Source organism: Sander lucioperca, chromosome 15 (assembly GCF_008315115.2).
Source record: "Sander lucioperca isolate FBNREF2018 chromosome 15, SLUC_FBN_1.2, whole genome shotgun sequence".
NCBI classification, from domain to species: Eukaryota; Metazoa; Chordata; class Actinopteri; order Perciformes; family Percidae; genus Sander; species Sander lucioperca.
In genome coordinates, this window is record NC_050187.1 from 29,806,648 (window position 1) to 29,820,885 (window position 14,238).

Below are 14,238 nucleotides of genomic sequence, written 5' to 3' on the forward strand. Positions count from 1 at the left end.
CAAGTCAAATGTACTGGATACAGTATCTACATGTAAACAAGCTGCAGTGGTAATGTAGCCACTTCTCATGTGAAATAACTCCCCATTTTAGAGAAATGTGAACTAATTATTAACATTTTGCCATAACTATGGTGATGACCAGTGTAAAAAAACAACAACCTGGAGTCGGTGTGTGCAGCTAAAGTTTGCAGCTCTGCCGCCAGACAAGATTAATTCTACCAAGCCTTTGGCTGAGGCTAAAATAGAGCGTAATTTAGAAACCATCTCACCATATCATGAAAACACAACAAGTGAAGAGACAGAATGGATGATTGTCCTAATATCCTCCTGCTGTGTTTGTGTGTGCAACTGCTATAGACTGAAATTACTGAGAAACACATGCATGCACGTACAGCAACATATACAGTACACACACAACAATAATATGCTTTCATTGGGAGGCCATGTGCAGAGAGAGAGCGTTTGTTCCTTCTGTAGCTCTGTTTCTAAGACACGTACACCTTTGTCAAGGTTGTTGCGGTGACAGAAGAGGTCATCTGGATGAATGCCTCCTATTATGGGATATATGCTCAGATCCCGGTTTGGAGGTCAAAAGGTTAAATATCCAATCAGCACGCAGCGTAGCTAAACCCTTTGAAACCAAGAATCATAGTTACAGGCGGAATCGATAGATGTCGATGAGGACACATTTCATATGCAGCCACACAGTATAATCCAGGCTAAACCAGATGGCCGAAGAGCGCAAGTCTTCACTGATGTCCGAATGATGAGATTTTTAAGCCTCTAATAACTGATACTTAGCCCGTATTCAATATCTATAAATTTGACTATTCTCGTCACTTAATGCAGTCAGTGTTGCCATAACAGTTGATTTTCTCTTTGGCCGATGTCGGGTTGTTATTAACAGGTGAATTGTGGCCTTTATAGGAAATCTAATACATTGATTTAACCCTGGTATACAGGCATGGAATGATGTGTAGTGTTGATCCTTGGTATTTTAAATTGTTAATATTAGTATCCTTAATCATAACATTCACTTTTCATTTGTGATGCTTGAACATATCTGTGTAATAATCTACTTTTTTGTGTTCCACACCCAACAGTTCTTTCAGACTTAAAATATTCAAAGATTTGTCTTTTTACTGTGTTTCCTGTCTGACCAACTGTCTCTGAGTCTTATTTTACCTGTTTGTCTTTTTCCAGTTTCCAGCCTGCAGTTGAAGGATTAGAATTTGCTGTTCTGAAATCGGCTCGTCAGCCTGCCAGCCACTGATAAGCACACTCAGGATCGATTTGATCTGCCTTTAATCTATTCAACTTTTTCAGGCGAATGAAAAAATGCTTAGTATGGGAGATGTGAGGTGCACGATACGGTGACTTTGGGAACACGTCCCCAGAGGGCAAATGCATTGTAAGCTGCATTTTCAGGCATGAAATCATATTAAATATGCATTTTTACAAGTCCTCTTTAACAAGCTGCTGTAGGCAAAAACAAGCTAAACAATTCAGAATATTTCTCTAGTAACCATGACGGACAGAGATCATTGCTAAAAGAGACGGAGGTAAAAATATGAAAGTGCCTTAAGTAAGAAAGAAAGAAAGGAAAAACACCACACACAAATACAATCATATAATAAAAGAAGGAAGCATGAAAGAATGAATGAAAGAAGTGGCGATAAAGTTCTCTGTGGGCTTTCACCAATCCTTCTCTGTTGCTCTTTATAGCTCTGAAAGAGAGGGAGCCAGTTCAACAGAATGCTAAACAGGCAAGTGGTCTGCTGTATCAAAGCCAATTCACAAGCCTTTTGATTACACACCACACACACACACACACACACACACACACACACACACACACACACACACACACACACACACACACACACACAGCATTGGAAAGAAAAATGGCAGAACGCACCTTTAGGTCATTACTGGTGTGGGATACGTTGAGGGTTTTCTCCTCTGCACGGCGACACAGATCTGCCGAGGGGAAGAGGAGATGGAATTTAGATTAATCACAAGTAAGAACGACCATTTATTGAAGAGGAAAGGGTATACAGTAGTATGTGATTATGATGTAATATGATGTATATGTTATGCTGTGCATGCAGTTATGCTGGGGGTAGAGTCAGCAAAGAGATGTGTGGCTTGTTTATATCAGGGTATTTATTGGAAGGATAAAAATGAAAAAAAGAAAAGCAGGAAATAAACAAATATGAAGTGGTTAATTATGCTAATTTAGACAAACAAACATTTTAACCTTAAGTACATGTGAAGCTGTCAGATACTCTTTCTAATCTGCCTTTCTTAAGCTCTCTAGAATGAATTTCCAAGTTTAAAAAAAGCCATTAAATAACTACAATAACAAAGACTGGAAGCTGAGAGCATTCAAGCAGAAATACTGCAGAGATTTGGGATTTTCACAGTATTAATATTGCCCTCCCAAATGTATTGCATTCCACTATCTCATAACACCAACTACACTGTAGTAATATATGACTGGAGTAAGTAAAAAAAAATACAAATAAAATCTATTTAATTCATGTGTTGACCAAGCCAGTACTGCTCTAAATTAACCAAGCCACGTCCTGTATGTACAGTGCACCAGCCTGCAGCTAGTTTATGCTTGTTAAGACTTTCACCATACAGCCTGATGTATGAGCACAGAGTGGACAGACTGCAGTCTAAACATTATGTACACAAAAACAAACTCGCAGTTCAGCTTCTACTGCTGTCCTGATTAATTACAGTTTTCATCACATCCCAACAACAGATCATCTTTTTTGATTGGCTGGAGGTGTCCGACCCCAGTGGTTTTGACAAATTCGGTCCAGAGTTCTGCATTTTATTTTCATGTGCACACTGCGGGTTTGGGCAAAACATATAAATGTTGCTATGAGGTATTGTTTTCAGTATTAAATAACAATGTTGGTGTCATGTAATCTTTAATGAAATGTTCTCAAAAAGAGAGCAGAATTGATATTTTATCACATTTATTTACAGCACGATTTGCCTCTGTGCATCAGTACTGCATTATCATCCAGAAACTATTGAAAAACAAAAAAGTGGTGCGTTGTGTGATATATTCCTTTTAATGAGATGAACAGCCAATGACTACGTTTACATGCAGATAATATTCCGTTTTTTGCCCTTATTCTGAAAAAGATGATATTCCGACTAAGGTGTTTAAATGGCTAAAGAAAGTGAAAATTCCACTAATATTCCCGTTTACCAGCGGACTTGTTGGACCGTGCGAATACAGCGTCCCTCTTTCATTCCTTCAACCAGCTTCTTGAAAAGGTCGGCGTAGCGATGTGTGCGCATATCCAAAAACCTGAGTCTTTGATAATGTTTAAAAGTAGCTGTGTTTCTCCTTATCTGGTCTGCAGCCCTGCAAACTGTTGGCTGGTTGGTTTGTGTACAGTAACCATAGCAACGCACAGAGCTGACCATAAGGGCCCTGACACACCAACCAGACGGGCCGACCGTCGGCAGAAAAGCCAGTCGGACTGATCAGTCGGGTCCCGAGGTCCAAAAAATGCCTCAGAACACACTGAGGCGACGCCGACTTGAGCATACGCTCTGTCCGTGCGCGAAACGTAATACGTCTCCATAGCAGCAGGCGGCGCTGCTCTGTATTGTTTCCATTAACAGTCTGATTATTTCCCAGAAAATGAAAACCGGCAGCTGATTGGACAAACGCGTCACGTGGTTCTTTTTTCTCCGGAAATTCACAGCCAGACTGTCATGGCGGCTTGTTCAGAATACGATCTCATATTGTACTAAAATAGTTCACCGAAACGTGTTTCTGAAAACATTTTAAGAGAGAAATAGGCCATACAGTTGCTGAATCTGTCTTCATTTCAGATTGACAAAGGTCAGTTTAAAAGATTTTCGTCAGATTTTGAGCGGCTCATCCGCTCCCCATTGCCGGGTGAGTCCCGACTGCCCTGTCCCCGACTGAACATGTCGGGTCGGCCCAAATGAATGCCGACGGCTCCTCGGACGGCTGACGGCACGGGACACACCGAACAGACTCGAGTCACCGACCTCGCCAGACGGCCCGACACCCGATTATCGGGCTGGTGTGTCTTCTCTCTAAGCCGTAAACAGGCAAGAGGCCGTAAACTGGGCGTAAACTGCGGTTAAAAACCCAGATTGACACTCATATTCCGAATGCGCTGTATACATGTCCAAAGAATAATACCGGAATATCCTTTATTTTCATGTACCAGGACTAACTAACTAATGTGTTGCTGCTTACATGGCACACAGTGGCGCTTCAAATGTGAGCAGTGCTCAAGGGCACTTCAACAGCCAACTGAGACCCTTTGTTTATGGGACTGTGGCTCTAACCGCAAAACCAACCTGCTAAATCTCAGCTTTAAATGGCCAGTTACTAATACATAAGGCTCACTTGTACCACAAGAAATGTCACAAAATGAGTATGTGCAGCAGCATTTCATAGTGTTAAGGCTTGTGTATGGAGCAGCACTGATTGGAAGCAAGTGGACTAACAGCAATGTGGCTTTCAAAGGCTGGGCCAGGGCCCAAAGATTGGACTCTTAAAGATTAGAATTGGTCACGAATGATTTTGAGGACATTTGTAACTGAAGCTGCTGCCTTTATGTTTTCATTGCATTCCCAGTTCACCTGAGGTGTTATCTGGGCAGGGAAATGAACAGGACATGTGTTCACTTCCATCAGTTACTACCAGTGAGAAGCCCTTGAGCAAGCTACTTAACCCTGGCCTGTCGCAGTGGAGCGACTCAGGGCCTGTGGCAGTGGTCCCCCGCGTGAGTGTTAACAGGGCGTTACTGAAAAATGAAATTCACTGAGTGAATAAGGGTAAAAGAAAAAAGAAAAAAACTCAGCAGTCTGGCAACATAAGATTTTTCTAAACGTTCCCTTTCATCCATTAATGATGCGGGTGTGATGGTGCATGAGTGAAGAGATGAGTAAAAATACTGCGAGAGAGATATTTTACTACGCCGTAATGTCTAAATATCAAAAGGCCAAAAACTGCCTTTATCCTTGGTGCCACATTTCTTTTATCCACGTCTTTAGAAATGTGCAGTGAGAGATCACACAGCTCAGAGTACCGAGACTCTGCAATAATTAACCTCCCTTCCATTATTGGCAGGAACTAAAGATCAGCACAAGTAGCTTTAGTGGAAATGACTTTTGTGAGGAATTGAATGTGTCTGTTTTATTTTTTTTTTTTGTTTTTTTCAGACCAGCAACCATAATAGAAAGACAACTCCAAATTCTAAGATGTTTAACACTATTATGCCTGAGATAATTGGGCATTACATTGCTGCTTTCATCTCTGACACAGATGAAAGCAGTTTACTTTATTACATTACTCCAACTATACACATGGTGAATTAATAACTAATCTGCTGGGTTTAATTAGTTTCAACCCGATTACGTTTTTTTTGCAGGAAATGATGTTTGTAGATCCATTCTATTCTGTTCTATGCAAACAAGTAGTCAACAGATTGGAGCAATTATTAAGTTGCTCAAACACATACAAAAATCACAAAGACTTAATGTTAATCTGTACTGTATCTGTAAATCAAGAAGGATTTTGGGAACACCGAGTTTTGTTTCCCTAATTTTTGTTCCTAATATGTCTAATTAATAAGAAAAATAACTTGTTTGCATTACAAGAACGTGACAGCAGCAGCAGAGCAATCAAATGTACAGCACCTTTAAGTTCCACATACACCTTAATCATCAGCAGAGCATTATACCAAATCCTTTCCCTATTCAGGGTTGGTACTATCCCTCCTGTATAACACGTGCTGACACAGCACACGCCGTTAATAGCAGCAATGTGTTGCGCTGTCCGTAACTACACCACAGATGTTTTCAAATGAGCCATGCTTTTTGAAGCCCTCCACTATTCATTATTGTGCGACATGAGCAATATCGCTGTGGAATTATACCAATCACTATTGGGCCATCGTTATTATTATTCTGCAGCTAAAGCTTCCTGCTTTGTATGCAGAGACGATTGAGCTCATTCCAACCAGAAAATGACAGCTTGTTATGTGAAGGAAAAGAGATTCCACTATGTTGTTGTGTTGCAAGAGACCCTGAGACAATACGGTCAATACTGTAAAGCACCGTCTGAATAGGTTCTCGTGTGAAATGTGCAATGCATGAATAAAGGCCTATTGATTGGTAGTCGACCGCAAACAACACTGTAGCGCACGTTTCGCTGCATGCACACAGGCTTCCACAAAGTGATAATATTTTGTATTGATTAATTTTGATGATTTGCATTCATAAGTGATTTTCCTCACCATAAAATAACCTACTAATCTCTTGTTTTGTTTCAGCAATAAATAATAATCAAGATAAGAACATTTCAAAGACTTTGTGATGTATGACTACACTCAATAGAGCCCTTGGTGTACAAATTATTGTTTTGGTTGCAGTGCCCTAATATGACCTTTTTGACCACTTTTTTTATTGTATCAGGCAGTTATGTGGATCTATACATTGAAAGCAATGCGCATCCCTGCTATATTCTAACATCTTGCACTGCACAACAAGCATTATGTGGCAAAATACCAGCCCTTCATGCACATATTGTTGTATGAGTTTTGTTCTCCTCTGTTCCACAAAAGACTAAAAGCAGATATGAGATGATATTGGCTACATATGCTAGAAACAAGGTCCTTAAGGATACAAACTGTCATCATCTCTCAGCTTAGCTACCCATCATTGCAGAAAATAATCAGAAATTTACCAGTTTCTTTTTGAGATTTTTGAGCCTGCAAATGTTGAAGGCATGCCTACCTGCTCGCGCGTGCACACACACACACACACACACACACACACACACACACACACACACACACACACACACACACACACACACACACACACACACACACACACACACACACACACACACACACACACACACACACACACACACGCGTGCGATATTTGCACACACAGATTTCAGGCACACATGCAAATACATTGAAATGCAGCCATTAGTGTTGCGTCTGTCATTAGCTAAAAGGCCTGAAGCTGGAGTGAGACCAGAATAATTATTCTGATTATAGTCCTCTAGCTGAGCTCTATCCAAACACATTACACTCTCTCGGATTAAAATCTGGTGTTTCATCTAGTTTCTAAGAAGATGCTGGGATTTATTTCATGATAGCAGCCAATTGGGATCTCAACATTGCCTCTAAAGCTGGACAAAAAAAAAAACGCCTAATTTTATGCAGGCCTATAAAGGCAAACAGAAATGTCTAATAGTTTGTGCGGAGTGAAGTTAAAGTTTAAAGCCATTTTCTTACAAAGACTCTCCTAACACAGCTACTGCTCTTTGGGTTTATAAGGGCAGTATAACAGTTGACCTTTAATTGGTCTGGTAAGGGCCCTGAAGTCATTCCTGACCCAGAGTTTAAAACCCCTTTTGACCTCTGCAGACCTTTTCAACAATAATGCATGGTTAGCGGGAGGTGCTTGTCATTCTGTCCTGAAATATAAACATTTTCCTCTCCAGCACTAAGTGACCACAGCAGTTGAATATGCACCATCTGACAGTTTAAAATTATCATTATCAAAATGAGAAATGTTTTTTTTTTTTTTTTTGTGTGGCTCCATTTAACAGATAAAGGGTGACTGCAGCCTGCTGTGAAACCACACGCTACAAAAATAAATTTATGAATCGTATGTTCGATAGCAAGCTGCTTAAAATACCCATCATATGTAATCACAATGTCTCAAGTCACTGAATGGGTGTTTATGTAAGAAAGTGATTATACACATGAATGTGAGAGTGAATATGGGCTTGTAACTGTGAGCATGTGTTCATGAGTTTGATGCTCTCAGTAAGACTGCGGTGAAATGATGCAAGCAGAATGTGATAGCGGCTTTGAGGATCAGCACAGTGGGCGCAGCTGGCAGACACACACACACACACACACACACACACACACACACACACACTGGCAGGGACTGGTGGATCCCAGCTGTGTCAGTATTATTCATGCGCCGGTTTGTATTCACAGGTGCATGGGCACATAGACAATCACACACAGGCACATTTTATTGTATGAGTGTATACAAGCTGCTGAAGTGTTACCATGTACTGGTTCATACGTACCAGCACTCACGCGTTGCTTAAATTTCCCTGCATGATTTCCACATACAGTCACATTGGCAAGCATTGTGCCAAGCAATGGGTCAGCAATTTCTGAGACCTGTCTAAAAGGGGCCCCAGTGTGTAAAACTACTGTATTTAACTGTGTGACTCTTCTTTATCGACACTCTTTTTTATCTTATTTTTGGTGCACAGTTCCTTTCATATATTCTATCTTAAGGCAAGCATCCTCCTCCTCCTCCTCTTCCTCTCACCCCCTTTCTGACTCATTGCTGAGTCTAAAATAAAATCCTCCACAGGAGATGCAGGTGCAAGTGGCGGGCAGTTATTTTACAGGGGATTGGCTGGTAACTATAGGCCTATTTTTTTTTTTATCTTTGAGCTCAGACGTCCTGCTCCCACAATAGTGCTACTCCTACAACACTTGCTCTAGACAGCTGAGCATTTTTCCACTTCCTCATCTGAAAATATAAGCCCAGCTTCTGTCAGCTGCTCTGAAATAGCTCTATGTGGTTAGATAAGCCTGAAAGCACGATTGTTTTATCTCCAGTCGCAAGCAATGACTTTCTTACCCACAAAAATGGTAGATTTTACTTTCATTATTTTATATTTAAATATATTACCAACTTAAAAGCATGAAAAGACAAATAACTGTGTGAAATACACCTTAAAGATGTGACTTTAAGTCGGACAATAACTTGTGACAGAAAGTTAATATAATACTCAAGTATTAGTATTGTGTATGCAGCCTTAAAGTTTATATATGTGTGTGTGTGTGTGTGTGTGTGTGTGTGTGTGTGTGTAAAGAAACATATTCCCCTACGTTTTCAGTTTTGTCTTATCAACCATGGCAATGGCGTGACAATTAAAGCCAAGCAAGTGCTGATAGTGCTGATGAAGCCACCTCCTTGTGTTTTGACCAAATTAAGATTTGGGCTGATATTTGTGAGTTTCAGATTGTGAAACATGCTGATATTCAGTTTTACAATGAAATGATGAAAAAGTGGAACGTGTGGATGTTGACATGGTTGGTTGATAATCTATTGCTTAATTGTCAGAATCATTGTCTGTCGATTGACTAATTGATCGACAGACAACTAATCCATCAATCTGCCAATTGTAAGCACTAAATTGTAATGTCATGGACTACAAACACACACATTACACCACATAAAGTTAAATGGATATTCAAATACACGTTTAGCTTTTGAAGTAAGCTGCAGTCACTTAAAAGCACTCAGCACTCTTATTAAATCTGCAGAATATGTGAACAGCAGTGGTGGGTGTAAGGTCACCGGCAGACATGTTGATGCTGTCTGCTTTTTAAAGCAGAGTTTGATCTGAACAGCCGTGACAAGATGGAGAACCTCCTGTAGTTTGGAGACTTTGGATTTTTTTATTTTACTCCCCCCTCCTTCACAGCCACTAATTTGAACCACTAATCACTTCTGACAAAACGATCCTTACTGCAAGAAAAATGTAAACAAATAATTTGGCTTAAATAGAACATGCATGTACACTTTCCATTACCATACGTGCATAACGTATATTTTTAGCATAGGTTGCCACTGCAAACTGCTTATTCCCAGCTGTCAAAATGTGCTGCTCTACCAGTGTAGCTACACAAGCTCAGCTATTTTTCATTGTATCTAAGTGACACCGCAAGTTGATATTATGTCATTGAGTCCAGCAGAATGCTAGTGTGCTTGTATTTTACTGTCTAGACTTTGCAATCACAGCTTAGGTCCATGGGACACAGGCAACTACTTGAAGGCAACATACGGTCGTCGGGCAATTTGGCTGAAATCTGTATTATTATTTTAGTATTATCCTCTGGTGATGCTATTGTAAATCGTAGCTCATTACATTTTCCACATTCATTTCTTCTTAATTTGGTTCCATCCCTGGAGAAGGCAACGCTGCTCATTTACAAAAATCTGCCCGTGTTTTAAAATCAGTGAGGTAATTTAAAACTCTTAAGACTTCAGCCTCAGCGTTCCTACGGCCACAGACTTCTTTATCGCTTTTATTAGCCCCTTCAAGGTTCTTATCTGTACAAACTAATCATTTGCATCTTGTACATTGTGTTCACATTGGAGGCAGCCACTTTATACAGCCTTGTAGACACAAACACACTCATACATAACAAATACCTAACGTGCGCACACTCATTAAAACCCAAAGCAGAAACATTACACACAGAAGTCACTAACTTCACCATACATCCAGACACAGAGAGGGCAACACACATAGAGAGAGAGAGAGAGAGAGAGAGAGAGAGAGAGTAAATATGCTTTTTACATATTCAGTTCAGCATGGCTGGGCTGCTTATGTATGTACTTGCACACTCAGTTATGACTTGCCTCACTTGTCGATGATTTTCATTTAGATAGTTTATTGTATGACACGCTCTCTTACTCATATAGCAGTTCAGCCAGCACTTCACACACATACACACACAAATACACACTCACGTGAATATATAATGATCTCTCACAACTGTATCTTGACACAGGCTTGGCAGTGTGATTTATATCTGTTTAAACTAGAGCATAAGAAAAACAACAACCAACCAAGCTCACATCTGAGTTCAAAATAAAATCCTTAGTCAGATCAGGAAGCGGCTCCTACTGACACATCACATATAGATAAAGAGCTCTTTCCCATCAATTATATACTGTATTTAGAAGTAAATGCCATCACCATCTCTGGAATATTACCCTAGATATGTTCTTTTTAATTTCCATTTGTATGTGCTCACGGTTGGGTAAACAGAAAGTCCTTCAGCTGGAGGACACGCTGAAGATTTAAAGCCTGGAAAGTGGAAAGCATCCTTTGTGCTTCAGTGTCATCCAGCGAGATACTGAGTCATGAAACCCTTTCTAACTCATCATCCTGTTTATTTATTATTACATAAGTATATGTACATACGTTAAATATTCACCTGTGAGCCTCTTAGCATATCAAGAGACCCTCGGTTGGGTCGTGACCTAGTCTTGCATTGCCAGACAATCACAATCGTCTTGAGCGGCACTGAGTTCCAAACGCAGCGCCGGTGCCTCTGCAAAATGGTCTTGGGAGGGAACTTATTTTGGTGGAACATTTGCACCCCGTAAACCACATACAATATTAAATGAAGTTAACTGTTCATACAAAACAGTAACGTGAGCTAATTAAATTAGCTGGGTACATGGTTAAACGTCATTTGCTCTTACCAGCATATCGCTGCGTGTACTTTGTCCACAGCAATCCCACCAATCGGTCCCAAAACGTCCCAGTTAGAGAGTAAATGCCATAAACATATTCTCTGTAAATCTTTACAGTCATTCCCCGTAAGAACCAGGCAGGCCTGCCTTATAAAGTTTGTTCTTGTTTCCCGTAGCGAAGGGATTTTGATAATCGCACAACAAAGAGAACGGAAACGGAGGGGCAAAGCCTGACATCCTGCTCGTGAGTAACACACCGGATGTCAGGCTTTATCCTGGAAATGTACTTCTGTTGATCCAGACTAGGTCGTGACCTAAATATTGAGAAACTCTTCCCTACCAGACACTATTCTGTTGCTATCTACTGTTCTCATCTCTTTGGCAAATGGGCAAGAAAATAACAAGTTTCCTCCTGGGATCAATAATGTTTAATGTTATTACATTACTGTTCCACCATGTATTATAAAGTATATAATTCAACACTGAAAAGGCTATTTAGTTTTTGGACAACCAAAGTGCAGCCAGTGACAAATAGTATACAGTTAAAGCTAAATTAAAGACTGACTAGATTTTAACTTGTCACAGATGTTAATCTTTAACTAAAAACCCAAGGAAATCATGTCAGAATGTGAAATTGCTTCGTGGTTATGTAGGTATTTGTTTTCTTTATGACAATCACTGCTTGGAGATCTCAGGCTCTCCCAGCTCTTTATTTACCACCCCATCACATGGATCCATGTAAACACAGGCTATCATTGTCCTGCCCACTAATTAATGAGTCCAGTCAGAGTGCTGGATGCCTGCACGCCCGGTCTTCCTCCTCCAGAGAAAACTGCTGGCAGTCCTATGAATCACCGCGTTGAAATGGTCTTGTGGTAAAAGAGCAAAAAATGATTGAAAACCAAAAGGAGAAATTCATGAGGCTGAATGAGCAATGATAAATGTATTAGCACTAGATGACATTTCCATCACCACCTCATCGATCACCTCTGGGACATTTTAAATGGTGTGTGTGTGTGTGTGTGTGTGTGTGAGAGATATGCAGATGTGTATGTGTCTGTGTGTGTGTGTCATATGCAGATGTGTGTGTGTGTCTGTGTGTGTGTCATATGCAGATGTGTGTGTCTGTGTATGTTTGTGTCTATTTGTTCGTCATATGCAGAATCAGGCCGATGAAAACAGCTCACACACACACACACACACACACACACACACACACACACACACACACACACACCATTTAAATCTATCTGAAGAAGATGGGAAAATTTGAAATTTTTTTGGACTAACTGCAGCTTCCTTGCATACTTCGTTGTAGTAAACCCACAATTGATCTTTTTTCACTAAGATTTATATATGATACAGATTTACTCGAGCTGCTCTCAGGATGCAGAGACATTTGCACTTGCATGCTTAAAGGAGAAAGATGAAGCTCACTCATAGCAAGCAAGACGAGCTGCAGATGACAGTCAAACAGCACTTTGAGCCCAGTGCACCTGTTTGATAAATATCAGGAACATCTCCAGCCACAGGATGACTATGAAACAAGGTGCAAATGGCTCAGTACATCTGGCCCTGACTCTCTGCTCCTCTCTGGACCTCCTCTCTCTTTCTTTTGGTCTGTCTCTTGGTATTCAGCGGCTGCTCTCTTGCAGCTCAGACTCTCTTATCTAAATCTCCATTCAAACGGAGAAAGAAACAGAGCCAGGGAGAGAGAGTCAGAGATAGATAATACAGGTCACTCTCCAATGACAACTCTAAAAGGCATCTGGGGAGAGGAGAGAAAAGGAGGGAGAGGGGAGAGCTGCTGCAAAACAGTATATGGATTTCTGCTCTGAGCTGAGACCATGGAAAACATGCAGACTTAATAAGTAGCTTGACATGAAAGTTACTGTACATCTGGTGATTTTTCGAGGCTCACAGCGCCTTAGTCGTTTATTTTAAGATCCGCTGAAAGCCTGTGGCAATGAAAAATCAGCAAAAAATACCCACCATATGCCTGAGTAATGGAACGCTAAGCTGAGCAACACTGAGCGGTATTAACTCTTATCGATGCAAGAAGGAACTTGTACCCTTTTGTCATTTTGATACCACAAAAATAGTCCTTCCTCATTTTTTACATGCTGGCAGAATTCTTTCGGTAGTGTATTTTCATCTTGACCCCAGGACAAAACGGCAACACTTCAAGGCTGTTAGGATGTTTAATTTTACCATTGAAAACCACAAGCATTTTTTCATGCCGTTTTTGAAAGATTTTCGCACACAGTTTTCATACTTTCATCCTTACTAAGAAAATTGCTTCCTTCCAGCCATACCTCAAAACGTCAGCTGACCATCAACCTAATGTCAAGGAGAATCAAACTGTCTCAAATGAGTGGTTTTTATTCCATAAACATCCATAAATAGTAATATTGTGTAGCATGAAAGGAGACCTGGAGGTTATAGTAGTGGGTGGGTTTGTTACTGGATGCCAACGTTAATCCTGTTGCTGCTGGAAATATAGGTTTCAACAAAATAAAGGAACTTATAGTGATTATAAGATGAGGAGAAAAGTGAAGGTTGTGTCTGTTTATTTCAAACATACACTGCCTCCATACTTCAATTGTCTTCTACCGAGCTTAGGTATTTTGTTAATCATGATGTACCTATAGCCCAGTTTTCTAAACATAAACATATTACATATTGGTTTGTTTAATGCTTTACCAGATAGACGCACTCACTCACTCACTCACTCACACACACACACACACACACACACACACACACACACACACACACACACACACACACACACACACACGCTAAGCATTTTTAAATATTCCAAGTTTATAACATTCCCTGCTACCGCCTGGTTAATCTTCTCCCTTTTAATTCTATGGTTTCTACTTGAAGCTGATA

General features: G+C 40.4%; 1 protein-coding gene and 1 long non-coding RNA gene across 2 annotated transcripts in view; one reads left to right on the top strand and one right to left on the bottom strand.

Annotated features, from left to right (window-relative positions):
* LOC118493258 overlaps positions 1–11,249 on the top strand; it is a 185,462-nt gene extending 174,213 nt beyond the window's left edge. Inside the window, exon 4 of the long non-coding RNA XR_004895262.1 lies at positions 10,910–11,249. This is a non-coding gene — a long non-coding RNA (uncharacterized LOC118493258). The remainder of the gene's footprint in view (positions 1–10,909) is intronic.
* Positions 1–14,238, bottom strand: part of cdh11 (cadherin 11, type 2, OB-cadherin (osteoblast)) — an 89,333-nt gene that overhangs the window by 47,443 nt on the left and 27,652 nt on the right. Inside the window, exon 2 of the mRNA XM_031316129.2 lies at positions 1,919–1,980. The gene's annotated coding sequence lies outside the window, so the exon portion shown is untranslated. The remainder of the gene's footprint in view (positions 1–1,918; positions 1,981–14,238) is intronic.